General features: G+C 39.4%; 1 non-coding gene across 1 annotated transcript; it reads right to left on the bottom strand.

The window, feature by feature from the left end:
- Positions 1 to 370: 370 nt before the first annotated feature.
- LOC111762595 (small nucleolar RNA SNORA76) lies at positions 371 to 497 on the bottom strand. The gene has a single exon (XR_002795678.1). It is a non-coding gene; the product is annotated as a small nucleolar RNA SNORA76 (small nucleolar RNA).
- Between the last annotated feature and the right edge of the window lie 14834 nt (positions 498 to 15331).

The following is a 15331-nucleotide window of genomic DNA, read 5'->3' as shown; positions in this document are numbered from 1 at the left end:
TCCCCAGATACCCCTCACGCCCCTCACCCCACTCCTCCGATAACAACCACCTCCTCCAACATCGTGGGACATTCATTGCACTTGATGAATACATCTCTGAGCTCTGCTTCACCACATGGTCAATGGCCCACATTTCTTAATCTTCTCTGGGAAGGGATAACACAGCTGGGGACCAACAGTGACCAGTGACCGCACAGCGCATTCACAGGCAAATGGCAGAGGCAGGGGAGGGTAAGGGGCACACCCAGACGACCCCCTGTGGTTTCCCCAGACACCAGACTTTCCAGTCCTGGGGTTTATTAAGGTCTGGGGCCTCCGTCGTCTCACATCTTCTGTACAGTGTTGCCCTCGCGCAGCCTTGCCCCCACCGCCTTGTCCTCCAGGTTAACAGCGCTGTTTGCAGGGTGGGGGGCCCAGTTACCGGTCAGCAAGTGCCCTGGCGCTCAGCTTAACCCCCAGCGCCCCGCACAGGCGCGGCGGGGGCTCAAAGGCTGCGCTCTATACTAGATTTTACATCGTATGTTCAATCCATTGAAAAATCCTGTCAAATCTACTTCACAACATACCCGTAGTCGAACCATTTCTTTCTCCTCGGCTGCTATCACTCTGGTCCAAGCCATTAAATCTCACGGCATTAATGTAACAGCCTAACGAGTGTCCTTGTTTTCCTCTCTTCCCTTATTCTCAACACAGGAGCCAGGGTGATCATATTTATACAGAATCCAGAACTCAACAGTTTTCTACTAAATACACTCCAACGATTTCCCAAGACACTCGAAAAACTATGCCAGGTCACAACGGCCCACAAGGTCTTACATGACCTGGCTACCCTTATGACTGTGCGCTTGTCCCACCAGCCAGCCCCTTGCTCGCTCTGCTGGAGCTACCATGGCCTCCTTGTTGTTCCTTAAACATCAGGACACTCACTTGCTGAACCTTTTGCCCAGAATGTCCTACCCTAAAATGTCCACATGGCTCATCTCACTTTCTTCAGGTCTTTCCTCAAACGTGTGTCCTTCTTATTCCTCTTTTCTTGCTTATAGTCTTTCATGGCATTTATTAACTTCTAAGATACTATATAATTTGCTTGTTTTCTGGGCTCCCCACCCCCCACACTGCAACCCCAGGTGGAAGGTAAACTCCACAGGGCAAAGATTGTCATATGTTCATGGCTCTGCTTGTACCCTCAGTGCCTAAAAAAATGCATAGTACATTTAAATACTCCACTAATAAGTATTAAATGAATGATAAAGATACATACTTAAAATGACCAATAGTTATCACTTGACGGTGGAGTTTGGGATGATATTGTTTCTCATTTTCTATATATATATATATTATAATTGGGTAAGTATATATACTTATATATCATATGTCTCTGCCAAATAAGTATCATTTCTACTTATGGCTGTATACATACAACTATGCTAAAAACTTGGTTATGGAAGTCTTAAAATGTACAGGATTATGGAAATATTTTGATAATGAATGATGGTGATGGTAACACAAAATTGTGAACATAACAGCACTGAAATATATATCTGAGCATGATTAAAAGGGGGAAATACTAGATTTGCTGAGCTGCTGTTTGTCTGTTATTTTATTTTCTAAAATTGAAATAAAGTTTCAAAAAAATATTTTGACTAAAATGAATAAAGTGTAAAAACCTTAGAAAGTAAGGGGTGTTAGATCGTATATGTAGTAACAGAATGAAATTTTTTAAAAAAATCCATGGAACTACCCAATACTATTAGAGAACCCTAAGTTAAACCATGGATTATAGTCAATAATTATAAAAATGTGCTATTTTCAGTTATACCAAACATTCCACACCAATGCAAGGTGTTAACAATAGGGTGGTATATGGGAATCCTGTATTTTATCCATAATTTTTCTGTAAACCCACAACTTCTCTAATAAAGAAAATCAAACCTTGATTATACCACAGAGAGCGCACATAAGTCAATATAGCCAGAATTATTATAACTGGATATCTTTCTGTATAATTTTAATGTTTTGAATATATACCTCAAAATAAATGCAGCCATTGCTGGGCTTGCTCATTCCATGTATTCCATCTCACATCTCAGTTTTTACAGGCACATAAAATGGTGGGATCTTATAAAGCAAATGCTCTATTCCTAAACAAAGCATCTGTCCTGAATTTAGGATTTCCATATAGTGAAATAAGCAGCATCCTCTCTCTCTTTTTCAAAAGAAAGTGTTCCAAGCAAATGCTCTGGCCTCTCTTGTTTCTGAATCTGTACAGCTTTGCAGAACCAAACAGGACTTCTATGTGGAATTTTCCCTAGTCCCGAGGAAAGTAAGCCACACAGAGCCCACTTCAACTCAAGAGTATTAAGAGAGCTCACAAATCCTTAAGTCTCAAATCTGCCAATCCTATAGTCTATGGCCAAAACACCAAGAGGCAAAAGACTCCTAAAAGCCAAAAGGTTGTCTTCCATCCTCAAATTTTCTAACCCCTTTAAAATTCTTCATTTTATAATCTTTTCCTTGTCTCCAGGAAGGCCTGCCAGATGGGTGGGAGGGTAGCAGATGGTCATTTGTTCCAGTCTCTGGACAAGATGCCCTCTCTACCAACTTTTTCCTGCTTCTAATTGAAAAAGAATTCTGATTACTCTTGAGAGCCCTGAAGCAAGTTTCTTAATCTGTCTTAACCTTGACTTCCACATCTGTAAAATGGAGTTGGAACTGTCTACCTTTCAGTTTTCAATTAACTCCCTACCACTCTGTTCATTCCTTCCTGGATTTACAAGTCCATGTTGCATTCAGAACTCCTTCCTTAAGGAGGAACAAGTTATTAGGGCAGGATATCCATCCCATATATTTGGTTCCTGTAGGTTAGTCCAATTTCTAATTCCTGGCCAAATCAATGGGGAGAATAAGGTCGAATGTCACACACTCAGTTCATTCATCAGCATGGCTGGGACTTCATTTTGCTATAAGCATCATAGAATGTTAGAGATGAAAAGTAAATTTAGAAATTGTCAATGGAACTAAGGGTCAGAAAGGTCTCCTACCTCTCCGGCCATTGCAGTATCCCCTATACCTCTCTCAACTATAAACATTACATTGCTCTGATCTAATATAATGTAATCAATTGAACTTTTTCAGTTACTTAACCCAGAAATGTACCATCTAGCCCTAGAGGGACTGGGCAGGCACAAGGTACATGGTGGGGTCTGCAAGGTTTGAAAACTATAAAAAGGCTCCACACTTTCACTGCCTTCTCCGAATATTTCCTGGTTTTGCTGTCATAGTACTTTTCTCTGAGCTCTCATCATCAAAATTTTGACACCTGGCCTATCAACCCATTACCTTGTTGAAAGTTGCTATTTTAGACTATCTTTCCATGATTCCCTCCTGATATATTACATTTCTGATGTATCCCTATTTTTACTTTGCTGGCATTTTCATTTTTAATCACGAGAAATATTTAGAAAATGTTAGCAGCTTTTCCCTCAACCCATGCATCATGAATGGCACTGAATTTCCCAATTAGAGAGGGTAATCTCTGGAACCAAGGCAAGTGTTAGAAACTCAACTCTGAAATACTTCTTCCTGTTTATCGGAATTTATGTGACAAGCAATTTAAAATCTCTGAGACTGTTTATCATCTGCAAATAGGCCTAATAATATCAAATTTATAGGAGTATTTACTTTGTAATTCTTTGCAGATGATAACCACCATAATCAAGGATGTCAACTGTACTTTTAGTTTTATTTAATTCTGACTCAGTGAATTGAAGCAATGGATGCATTGGCAGGCAACACTCAGCAGCATCATCAGGAAGCCAAGGTGGCCTTAAAATCTCCTACTGACACCTTCTCAAATGCACTATCCATTTGAATGATGCATCATAAGGATGGAGGAGGTATTGAATTCTTAACAAAAATGAGTGGCACTGTAAACACTGTAGCCATTACTAATGAAATGTTTGCACAGGGTAAACATTTTCCAACTGTTAGCAAATCAAACACCAGAATGGCAGGAGGTTACCTGGTATTTGAAAGACAAACTATTATGAATCAGTGACAGTTAAAAGGAAGCCAATTAAAAGATGAACAAATCCAAATGGTTTCATGTCACATAAGCTACTGTTTAAAAGTCAGATTTTAAATTCAAAAGAATCCTCTAGTCAAACTCTCCCAGAGACCCAGAGATGGAACGTGATTTGCCCAAGGTCACACAATAACTTTGAATGAGAATCTTGGGAGAGTTCCAGGTGATATTTAAGTGTTTATATTTAGAAAAGTTTAGCCAAAATGAAATTTTTGTTGTCATGGGTGATGAGCTACTAATTATTCAATGCTTATTAAAAGCCAGATTTTAGAGTGTTTTACATACATCACCTCGTTGTCTCCTATCAACAACCCAATGAGGCAGGAACTCCTGTTTTCCCATTTAAGAGGAGAGGAAACTGAGATTCTGAGAGGTCAGGAAACTGGTTCGAAGCTATTTGTGGTACAGTTATGCTCCAAATTCAGGTATATCTCCACAGTTGATGCTCTTTACATTCTTTCCTTTTATTCTCAACCTTTGCAAGGATCAGTTATTAAAGATAGAAGAGTAATTAACTATCTTGGTATTTTACAAGAAAAACATAGGGTAGTCTTGGGGTGGAGCCCCTCTGACATGTTATCACTGAATGTGAAATGCAATTCCCAGCAAGGTCAATGAGTACACCTGAGGTATTGGTTTCTGTAGAGCCTTCAGCAAGGCCATTCAAAAACACACCAGGGCAACAAAACAAAGACACGGCTCTCTCCACACACATGAATGACCATGATGTTTCTACAATTATTGTTAGAAAGAGATATTCATCACAAAGAGAGCCCATGGCAGAGTGAAAGTTGTCCCAGGATTGAAGTCAGAAGAGCTGGGTATAGGACACAGCTGTACAGGTTTAAACCTATATGACCTTAGAGTAAAGCTTTTAACCTTGCTTGTAAAATGAGATTTAACAGTGACCTTACAAGGCTTGGAAAGATTAAATAAAATCAATGAACATTTGCATATCCTTTGAAACGTTGTTAAAAAAATTATCAACAAATATTTGCAGAATATGTCATTCTGTTAAAAAACAGAATATGTCATTCTGTTGGTACTCGTGTACCAAGTTTAAAGCACAGTCCCTGCCTTCAAGGAATTGATAAGCTAAATGGTAAAATATATGTGACTAGTCATAGGGAAAAACAAAACAAAAGATGAACTTCTGGGTTTCTTTTCCTAAGTATTTCTAGGTGATAAGTATTGTTGGTATAAATATATTTGTCATGAAACATTTATTTTTCCCTTTGAAATTTTTTCTTAGGGTGAATTTCTAGTTTAAAATTATGTCTGTATTTTACTGGTTTATGGTATGGACTGGCTATCTATTGCTGTAGTAATGAATCACCCCAAAACCAAATGGCTTAAAACAACAACAATCCTTTTATTCCTCAATTTCTGGGGTTTGACTGAACTCAGCCAGGCAGTTTTTTCTCTGAGTCTCTCAGGTGGTTTCAGTCAGTCAGTAGCTGGTTCTGGAATCATTTCAAAGTCTGGTGGTTGATGCTGGCTGTGGACCAAGACTTGAGCTAGGCATCTTAGCCAGAAAACCTGCATATGGCTTCTCCTCGTGTTCTCTCTGCTTTTCATGACATGGTCCCAGATTCCAAGAACAAGTACCTCAAGAAATCCAGTATGAAGCCATATTTCTTTTTATGACCTCATCTCAGAAGTCACAGCTGTAGTTACAGACCCACCCAGATACAAATGGAGGAAATATCATCCTCGCCTCTCACTATAAGGGATGTCAGCACCATATTGGAAGAAGAACATGGCAAATTGGAATCTTGTGATCATCTCGGAAAACACAATCGGCTACAGGGCATAATAAGCAGAGTACAAATGTCTATCATACCAAGGTGAAAACATATAAGATACATGTGTATATGAGCGAAAAGAATGTTGCTATCAGACAAGGGTAATGGCAGTAAAGAATCATGTATTTCTCCCAAGTACCTACTGCAGTCACAAGGTCTCTTCCTTCAAAATGCTCACTCATAACACCAGATTGTGAGTGTACTCCAGCATAGGCAGGCTAAAGGATTCAAATGGCGAACAAGGAGAGGTAAAGCTTTCATGGTATTTGGGGTTCTTCAGTGGCAGATTGAGGTTGAGCCTTTGTTCTTGAAGTGAGAAGTGGCCAAAGACATTCACTGAGGGCAGTCAGTGCTGCCAGTGTGAGGAAATGTTTTAGACAGACTGACACTGGGTGGGGGTGCTCACGTGAGGTCAAAGACAGCAGCTGGAACTCCATTGTGGTAGACCACGTGCATAAGAGTGAGGACCTAAAGAAGGGTAGGAGCAAGAAGAAAGCCTAGGAAGTAGAAGTAAGAGACATTCCACACAAAGAAGGAATGGGATTTGGATGTTGGCAAGCTAGGTGATGAGACAGAGAAGGAGGAATCTAGGACAATTCCAAGGTTGCTTGGCTGTTGAACCAGGACATTTTGTTAGCTCACTAACATAAAGAGATAGGTTGAATAGTGGGACAGGAAACTAGTTTGAGGGGAAAAGATGGTGAATTCATCTTTTTTTTTCCCCCACAGTCCTTTACTAATGATGTATTTGCTAATTCATGTTAATCTTGTTCAGGCATCAACCCTTCATTTACAAACTTGCTATGTCCTGGCCACCTCTGGGCTTCTGTCTCTCACTCAACACTTCCCTTGCATACTCTTCACTGAATAATTTCTACTTCTATGTCTCAGCTTAAAAATCATTTCATTGGGGAAGCCTTTTTTTTTTAGGAGAATAAAGTAATTTCTCCTATTATACACATGCATAGCATACTGCAGGCTCTTCACAGACTTAACACCCTTGTGACTACTTAAGTATTTGTAAAGAGATGTTTGGACCAGCATTCCTCACTGGAATGTGAGTCACTGGGGAGGACCCATGCCCGGTGTGTTTCTTTTGGTATCCCCAGTGCCACCCATGGGCCTGGCACGAGCGATGTTTGGTAACGTGGTTGCCTGCGTGCCTGGTCAGCTGTCTTCCCAGTTACTTGTGCTGTTACTAATTCAAATGTTTCTAGATTAAGGAAGTCAGTAGAGGATCAGGCCAAGTGGTGAGGACTCTGGTAGAGGACAGCAATAGCCCACCTAAAAGCATTCAAATATGCATTGAAAGCAAAACAACAATAAAAACACTGTGTACTGAACAAAATATACTTTCAATTGAGTCCAGTTCACTCTTTCAACTCTGGATCAACTTGTTTTCTTCCAGGTGGAAATATCCCCCATATTAGGCAGCAGTCAGTCAATCACAAATCTCTTACAACCAATAGGCAATCTTCCAGAGAACATTTGAACTCAATCTCATGACTTTCATTACCACTGCTCTAACATGAATTCTGAACATCAGCACAGGATGCCAATCAAATCCTGTCCCCACCTGTCATCTACTGCCCCTTTCTGTAGTCATCTTCTATTCATTATATTTAGGACATATAGAGAAATTTAGGCATCACCCATTTCAATTCATTAATTGTTTCAGATGAGGAACCTGGGACAAATGATTCTGGCAAGTCATAAAGCCCATTCACTGGAGATATGAGGTGACTGCCCTTACTGTCCTGAGGGCTGTGCAGTGATTTTCCCTTGTTGCCACAACATCTGAAATGAAGCTCAAGTTGACTTTTGAAACTGGAGCCCTATTAAAACATAGGATGCAGAAATAATTTTCATCATGTATCTATGTTAGCATAAAATATAAATATCCATAGAAACAAACACTCCCACACATTGCTCATCTTTAATTCTGGGCATGACCGAGACTGGGATCTGAAATTGATCCCTTGCTAATGAGAGACAATCAAAAGGCAAAGATTTAATGATATAAATTGTTTATAGTTGGCCATAAATAATGAAGTAATGGAATATTTATTGATCCCAGGTTCGGTAGCTTAAATGAGTGATAGAGTAGGAAATGCTTGCCACTTTCTGAAGCCTTCCACACAAGTGCAATCCACCCCATTAATGGAATGTGCTAAAGCACAGAGCCAAAAATTGACTGTGCTATCTGGACACTCCAGGCTGACTCATTTGCAGGATGGTTCTTTTCATAGATTCCCAGGATGGAAAGATATAATATTAGTTTATGTACAATGAAAAAAGACTAATGTGACCTTACTTCCTCCCAGTGCTGTCAGGCTGAGGAAAATAGAGAGGTGTAAAATTACCTGCAATTTAAGTTCATTTCATTGCCCATGTGGCTCACCAGGTACCAGGACTCCTCCTCTGAAGACCCTCAGAGACCCTGTGCTTTGTTTTCACATTTTAATTTCCTCAGAGTTCTAGAAAAGATCCAAACTTGTAGTGCCAATGCCTATCTCCCTCCCCCATACCTCCCCAGAACCAGTGCTAAGCAGAAACCCCCTTGCTGCCTCTGTCTAATCTCAATATTTCAACATAACAGAGGGGCTATTTGTGATTTATCTTTCACTGCATTTTTATGGAGGGCGATGTATTTTCCTCTTTTCCTCCCCTGATACTGTAACAATCTTTCCTAAATTAAATACATAACAAATTTCTGATATGACTTTATTCCCAGGCTCTTTTTAAACCCTCATTAAATATCCTCAGGCTGTCTGACAGTTATTCCTCATCAGCTTGGTACTTGGTACCTTAGAGCAGGGGTTCTTAACCTTTTTTGTTCCACAAACCCCTTTACCAGTCAGGTAAAAACCATGGATCCCTTACTGAGTACACACTATACTGTATATTACTTAATGAATATATCACACCCACACCAACACGTCCCCACAAGAATGATGTTTTTTTTTGAACTTCAATTCAAGCTCATGGACTCTTTGTTAAGAACTCCTGCCTTAGAAACCATCTAGTGTAAATGGAAGTTTCCAGTGTGAGGAGGAAGAGCAAGAGCATTGAGGTACTGGCCACGTAGTAGGACCCATCCAGTTTAGGCAGGGACAGGCAGCATCTGGCGGGCAATGGGAACAGCCAGCAAGCAAGAGATTGGGCACTGGAGATGCTGAGGAGTCCTCCTCTTCATCACTGTGTCCCCAGGACCTAACACTGTTCTGGGCACAGCAAGGTTCTGTGGGGATATTTGGTGAAGGGAAAGGTGGGGTGGGGGTAGAGGAGAAGGATATAGGAGAAAGGTAGAAGAGGAAAATGGAGGGAGCTGGGGGAAGAAGCTGAGGACTGGGAGTCATCTGGTGAAGAAAAGGCAGGTGAAAATCTCAGCACCAGAGAGAGATGTGGAGAATTCTTTGATCGATTGATTAATAGATTTGATTCAAAACCAGATGACAAAATAGGCTTCCTCAAGGGCTATAGCTGCTGAAGAGAAGGAGCTAAACAGCCTGAGACCAGGCTCTGCAGCCCACACAGGCGGCCTTGGCCAGGGTTGCAAGCAGGTGCAGGGGAAGGCGGGAAGGTGCTTCTAGGGGAAGGATGTAGGTTTGATTGAAATATATAAAAAATAGGGAGACTGAACCAACAGCCATGATACCCAGGAGGGAATCATACAGGCCAAGAACAAACAAAACACATTCATCTTTTCTAATAGTTGTAATTATCTGGGTTTATTGATCAAATCTCAGAGCTTATCTGAAAGACAAGAAAATAGGCCGGGATCAGATGCTGGCTACAGTCATAATTGCTTTAATTTGCAGCCATTCTCTTTGACACAGAGTCTTTGTAGAGTTTAGGAAGAAGTGGTAAGTCATAATAAATGGTTATTCATAAGACTGCTAAAGATATGTAGGCCTCACCCTATGCACCAATAAAGAAAATCTGAGTATTTGAGCTATACTTAAGTCATTAAATAACAAAACAGTGTGGGATAATATTATTTTGGTACTTTGTGTTTTGTTTTGTTTTGTTTTGTTTTGTTTTGTTTTGTTTTGTTTTTGTTTTTGGTATCAGTCCAGTCATGGAGATTTCAAAATCAATCAAAGAGGAGGGGAATGTTTTGATCAATTTTTAGTAATCTAGCTCAGCCAATGCTTCTCAGCAATCATGTATACTGCCACACACAGGGTCATTTTCTTTGGTAGACTTCCCAACAGGATCTGAGGTTGTATATTGTAAATGGTGATGGTCAGTTTATAACAGAATGATCTGTCACCCAAGGAGTTTTGGGTTCAATACTCAGCTATTTCAAATGTCCAGGAAACAGCTTGAAATAAAGAAAGCCCCTTATCAGAAGGCAAGAAACCTGACTTGACCTTAGGCTTTCCTACTCACTGGTGATGTGACCAGGGACCAAGACCTTCCCCTGCCAGGGCCAGTTTTCTTATCACTGAAACGGAAATGGAAGAGTTGGACCAGATGATCTTCCAACTCTAACATCCCTAGATCCAGACAGTAAGAGGCAACATTAAAGCCCAGTTGCCACAGAATAGGCAGGATCTTTCTGGGATCTCTGTTCCTCTGCCTTGGAATTCACAGCATTGGTCAGGACTGGGACAGTGATCATTGGTCCCAACGGTTGCATAATGCAGCTGCTCGGGAAGATGTCCTTTAACATCTGAAAACGGGAGAGTAGAATAGTTATGCATGGGAACAAGGACCCAGCTACACTCCCACCTCCATCCATTCTGTGCCGCCTCAATCAGAAATACTGGGCATGAGGGAGCAGAAGGGTAAAGACACTAGGAGAAACAGGAAATGGAAGCGCAGAGCAGAGCCAACACCCAATTTTGGAAGATTTGCTTAGCTTCGTTTGGAGAGGTTTTTTCTTCTTTTTTGGAAATAATTTTAGACTAGTGACAAAAATAATATAATGAGTTCCTGTAGGCCTTTTACCTAGCTTACTGTAATGTTAACAGTGTACATAACTATGGTACAATCATCAAAACTAAGAAATTAACATTGGGACAATACTGTTAACTAAACTACAGACTTTATTCAGGTTCCATATTTTCCTCTAATGTCCTCTTTCTGTTCCAAGATCCAATCCCAAGACCTGATTTTAATTGGGACAAATGAAAATTGTTTAACACCTAACAAAGGAGGTAGAGTTCTTAAGCCATGGGATCCCCTAGAAGTTAAGCTCCATGACAGCCAAGACCGTATCAATCTTATTTATCCCTGTAATTCCAGCGCTGGAGTAATGCCTGGGATAGAGGAGAAGTTCACGTGCATCAAATGAATGCCTCACTGAGCGACCAGTTAGTTCATCTCACCTTCATTTTTCTGGAACAAAAGCTATCATGATTGATTTCCAGGGATTCTTCTAAATATTTTATTTTCTCTTAACTCCTGAATAATCTTGGCTACATCAAGACTTTCATAAGCATACTTACAATGGATTTAGACTTAATCTATTAAGAAAATAAATAAAAGAATGACAGAAACATAGGCAATAATCCCACTGCTAATGAGATGGATATACTGGGAAAATTCACCCATTATTTCTTGTTCTCAACCTCCTATACATGCAGAGGCTTAAATTACCTGATCTCTATGAACCTTGTACCATCAACTCTCTAATTTTTTAAAATAAGTTACAATAAAATATACTCCCTAATATGGTATAAAAAATCTACCAGGATATGGATGCCGTCTGTTTTCCAGCCTCATCTCCCAATCTCTCTGCCTCACAGTTAGAAGGCCAGTAACAGTGAACTGCTTGACATACACACACATACTCGCTGCAGTTCCTGACCTTTGCGTAAGCCATCCTCTCTGCCTATAACCCTTCTATGCTAACTCTACCAAACATGATCATATGATTTTCATCTCAGGGACATCTCCTACAGGAAGCCTTCCCAAATAACACTGGTCTGACCCTAACCCCCAAATCAGGCTACATGTTGTCATCTGTAATACACTCAGTATATTTTATCGCCATACTTAGCATATTATACTGCATTTAACTGTAAACTCTAGAATGAACTTTCGGGTAAAAAAGTTTTTTAATCTTATTATGCCTTACGTTAAGTACTTAGTAAACACTTACTGAATAAATGCATGATAACCTTTCTTTAGCAAACTATACACACCAACATTAAACATAAAAAATTCTTTAAATTAGCACTGTTGAAGCTAAGGATTAACAACCTAAGCAAAATCTTTTGGCAGATGATATTGCCAAATCTCCGTTCTCTGATTTATGAGAAATTTGAATTCCAGGTCCAGGTTCTCCAGAAAACCCTTAAGAGAAAGTTTATTCTACAACCAACTAACAGATATTTGACCTTCCTTTTCCTTTCAAGTCATATTTGTGACTTTTAACAAGTGTATTTCTGTGCTTCACATGTTCAGTAGACTTGTCAACCAGAGTAGGAGCTGGTTTATTTTGACTGTGGCCCTAAAGTACTTAAAACACTGCCACACGCTATATGCTACTCAATTAAAAAACCTGTCCTTGGTGTAATCAAAAAGAGCAGAGAATACGAAAGCCATTCACTGCCATGCTCCCCACACTTTATGACTCCTTCTTCAAACCATCATTCACTCTCACACACAGTCGCCCATACACACTCCCACCCTTCCCTGTTACAGACACTAATGCCCTCCTGCCTTGACCCTGCTGGTGGGAGTAAAGGAGTTTAAAGAGTTTTAGATCAGCCAGCTGGTGGCTAGGACAGAGCTCTGCATAAGCAAAGATAATTCACTTATACATACATGTGCATTCACGCTGTAAGCAAATCTGTCTGTTAAAAAAAGCACAAACCATATAACAAAAGACATCATCAAAAACTGAAGAGTACTAGAAGGGCCCTAGGAAAGGAAAACATGGGTTACTACAGAGGTAAAGTGGTTAACCTAAGACCATATTATTAATGCCCCAGTTAGCAGTTGAAATCAGAATGAATATCAGAATGTAAATCATTGAATTGATTTTTCCAAAATCACTGCTTAGGAACTGGATACGAAGATAGGAGCAATAAGTATTTCAAATCAGACCATGGTACTCCCTTGCTTGAAACCGTTTAGTGGAGCTCAGGGGCCAAACTCTTGGCAAGGTTTAGAAGCACTGTGATGTTCTGGTCCCTGCTTACACACCAGCTGCACCTCACATCACCCCCTCCTGTTGCGAGTAGTCTCCCATCACACAGTTCTGCTTACAGTTGTTCCATGATGTCTGGTCCATGTTCCAGGTGGCCTTTGGCCCCTGTTCCCTTTGCTAGAATGAATATTACCCTGGTCAGAGCCTCCCTCAATATGCTCCCATTGCACCCACCCCCATGTTTCCCTACATTATAATACTTATTAAACTTGGCCTCTGTTCAAATTACAAATAACTTGAAAACAGCCGCCATGTCCATCTGATTCATTGCTCTACTCCCAGAGCCTTCTAGGGTGCCAGACATGTGATAAGTGTAAATAAATGTGGTGGTTTTTATTTGATGAATGAATATGTTTGAAGAAGGAAATAAACATTCCTGTCATTTATCTGCAAGTAAGAATAGCTATAAACACCATCCCCCACTGGGGAAATAACACTATGTAAGTCTAAAAACAAGCTGTAAGATATTTTGCAGATTGGTTTGTTAAAAATAGAAAATCAATTATTATTATTATAATTATTGCCAACAACCATGCTACATTTACTCCCTTTAGTCAAATAGGGTATAAGAGAAAAAACCATAGCAGCCCACCCTATCCCTTGCAAAATGATATTCAGATGAAATTTCAGCATGTCAGATCCTTAGAGCTCTGGTTCACTAACTGTAGATTTGAAATCATTTCAGTAATAGTTAGCAAAGGCGAGAGCTTTCAAATCCTAGCCCCTGGGTCCCAGAATCTTGTGCATTGTACCCCTGGAGCCCACAAACCTTCTTGTTAACCCTAAGATTAAGAAGCCTGTGCCTCCCAGTTATATATTTTCTTTCTGCTATAAAGATCTACCACATAAAATGCTGTATAATGCAGCAGTGCTTTATACATTTAAAAGAATTCAAACTTTTATTCTTGTCATATTTCCAGGGTTTTGCTGAGAATACCACATGACAATAGAGCTGTCTGTTCTAGGAGTATTTACAGCTTCTGCTTTTCTTCTGGATGTGCATAAAGGATTGCATTTGGATTCTTGCCAAAATAAGCCTTAATTGATTTTTTTCAGGTGTTTCCTACTGCCATGGCAACCATAATCAAATATCTTTTCATGAATAGCCTTGTCAATTGCAATATAATAGTCTCACTGAATATGGTCTCCAGTTCTCTTTCAGTCAAGCTCTCGGGAGCTTTCTTTTTCTGACCTAACATTTTCTTCAGGTCCCTAGGTCCTACAGAAAGAATATATTTAAATAGACTGCGTGGTTTTTAAAAATAAGAACCTTCTAAAATTTCCGTCAGTAATGACACACATGCACAAAGATAAAAATAGACCATGCTTTCAAGGGGAATAGATATTTTAATACTGGCATGATTTGTCAAATATCTCTAATCCCTCTCAAATCATCTTTGTGGTGTGTTATTTTTTTCCTTTTCTCTCCCAAGAAAAATCATTATTCATCTTAAGAGAGAACATCTTGTCAAGTGTTGCAGTTCAACAAAATAAGGGAAACATCTCTGCCAAAATGCTTCAAATGTAATTACACAAGGCCAAGAAGAAGCCCATAATTAGATCATTACCATGGAAACAACCTAATTACATGTGTAAAGCAGGGAGGACTGAGTTGAGGATCTGAAAATGCTAATACCATTGCTTATGTTATAATATTTTTGCTACCAGCTTTCCCCAAATATAATATAAGCCATATAGATAAATTCAGTTCAATTCAGTTTAAATGAATGGAAAAATACCATGCCGTTATGTGAATGGAGTTCAAGGATATTTCCTCTCTTTATTATAAACACACACCTAAAATCTTAAATGAGAAAAAATGTTTCATTGTGTATATTAATAATAAATGTACATTAGCATGTAAACAGCTGAATGGCCTTAAGTGTACATTCTAGAGTTTCATGCTGTGCAAAAATTATTTATAAGCATAACCAAAGTTACAGCAAGGTAATTTAATTTTTAAACCATATATTCTTTATTTATACTAGGAAATAATTATGTGCCATAATTTTGTATGGTCTACTCTATGTTATTTAGAAGGCTGTTGGTTTTTAAAGGTTGCATTTGATCCCTGAAGGCTAAAATGTGAATGTACATTTATTGTTTAAACCACAGTCTATTATATAAGCCATATCCATAGGGGGCAGGAAAGAGGCCTCCCAGAACAATTTTATTAATTCAAGGGTCTGTTTATTCATTTTAGTGTTCAGATCTAAATGTTTTTTCCTAACTGCCTTCTAACAGTATTTGCAAATGATCATGTGTTTGAATTTCTCA

This window comes from Dasypus novemcinctus, chromosome 4, assembly GCF_030445035.2.
Source record: "Dasypus novemcinctus isolate mDasNov1 chromosome 4, mDasNov1.1.hap2, whole genome shotgun sequence".
Taxonomy (NCBI): domain Eukaryota; kingdom Metazoa; phylum Chordata; class Mammalia; order Cingulata; family Dasypodidae; genus Dasypus; species Dasypus novemcinctus.
Note: the sequence above shows the minus strand (reverse complement) of the source record. Positions and strands in the feature narration are given on the sequence as shown.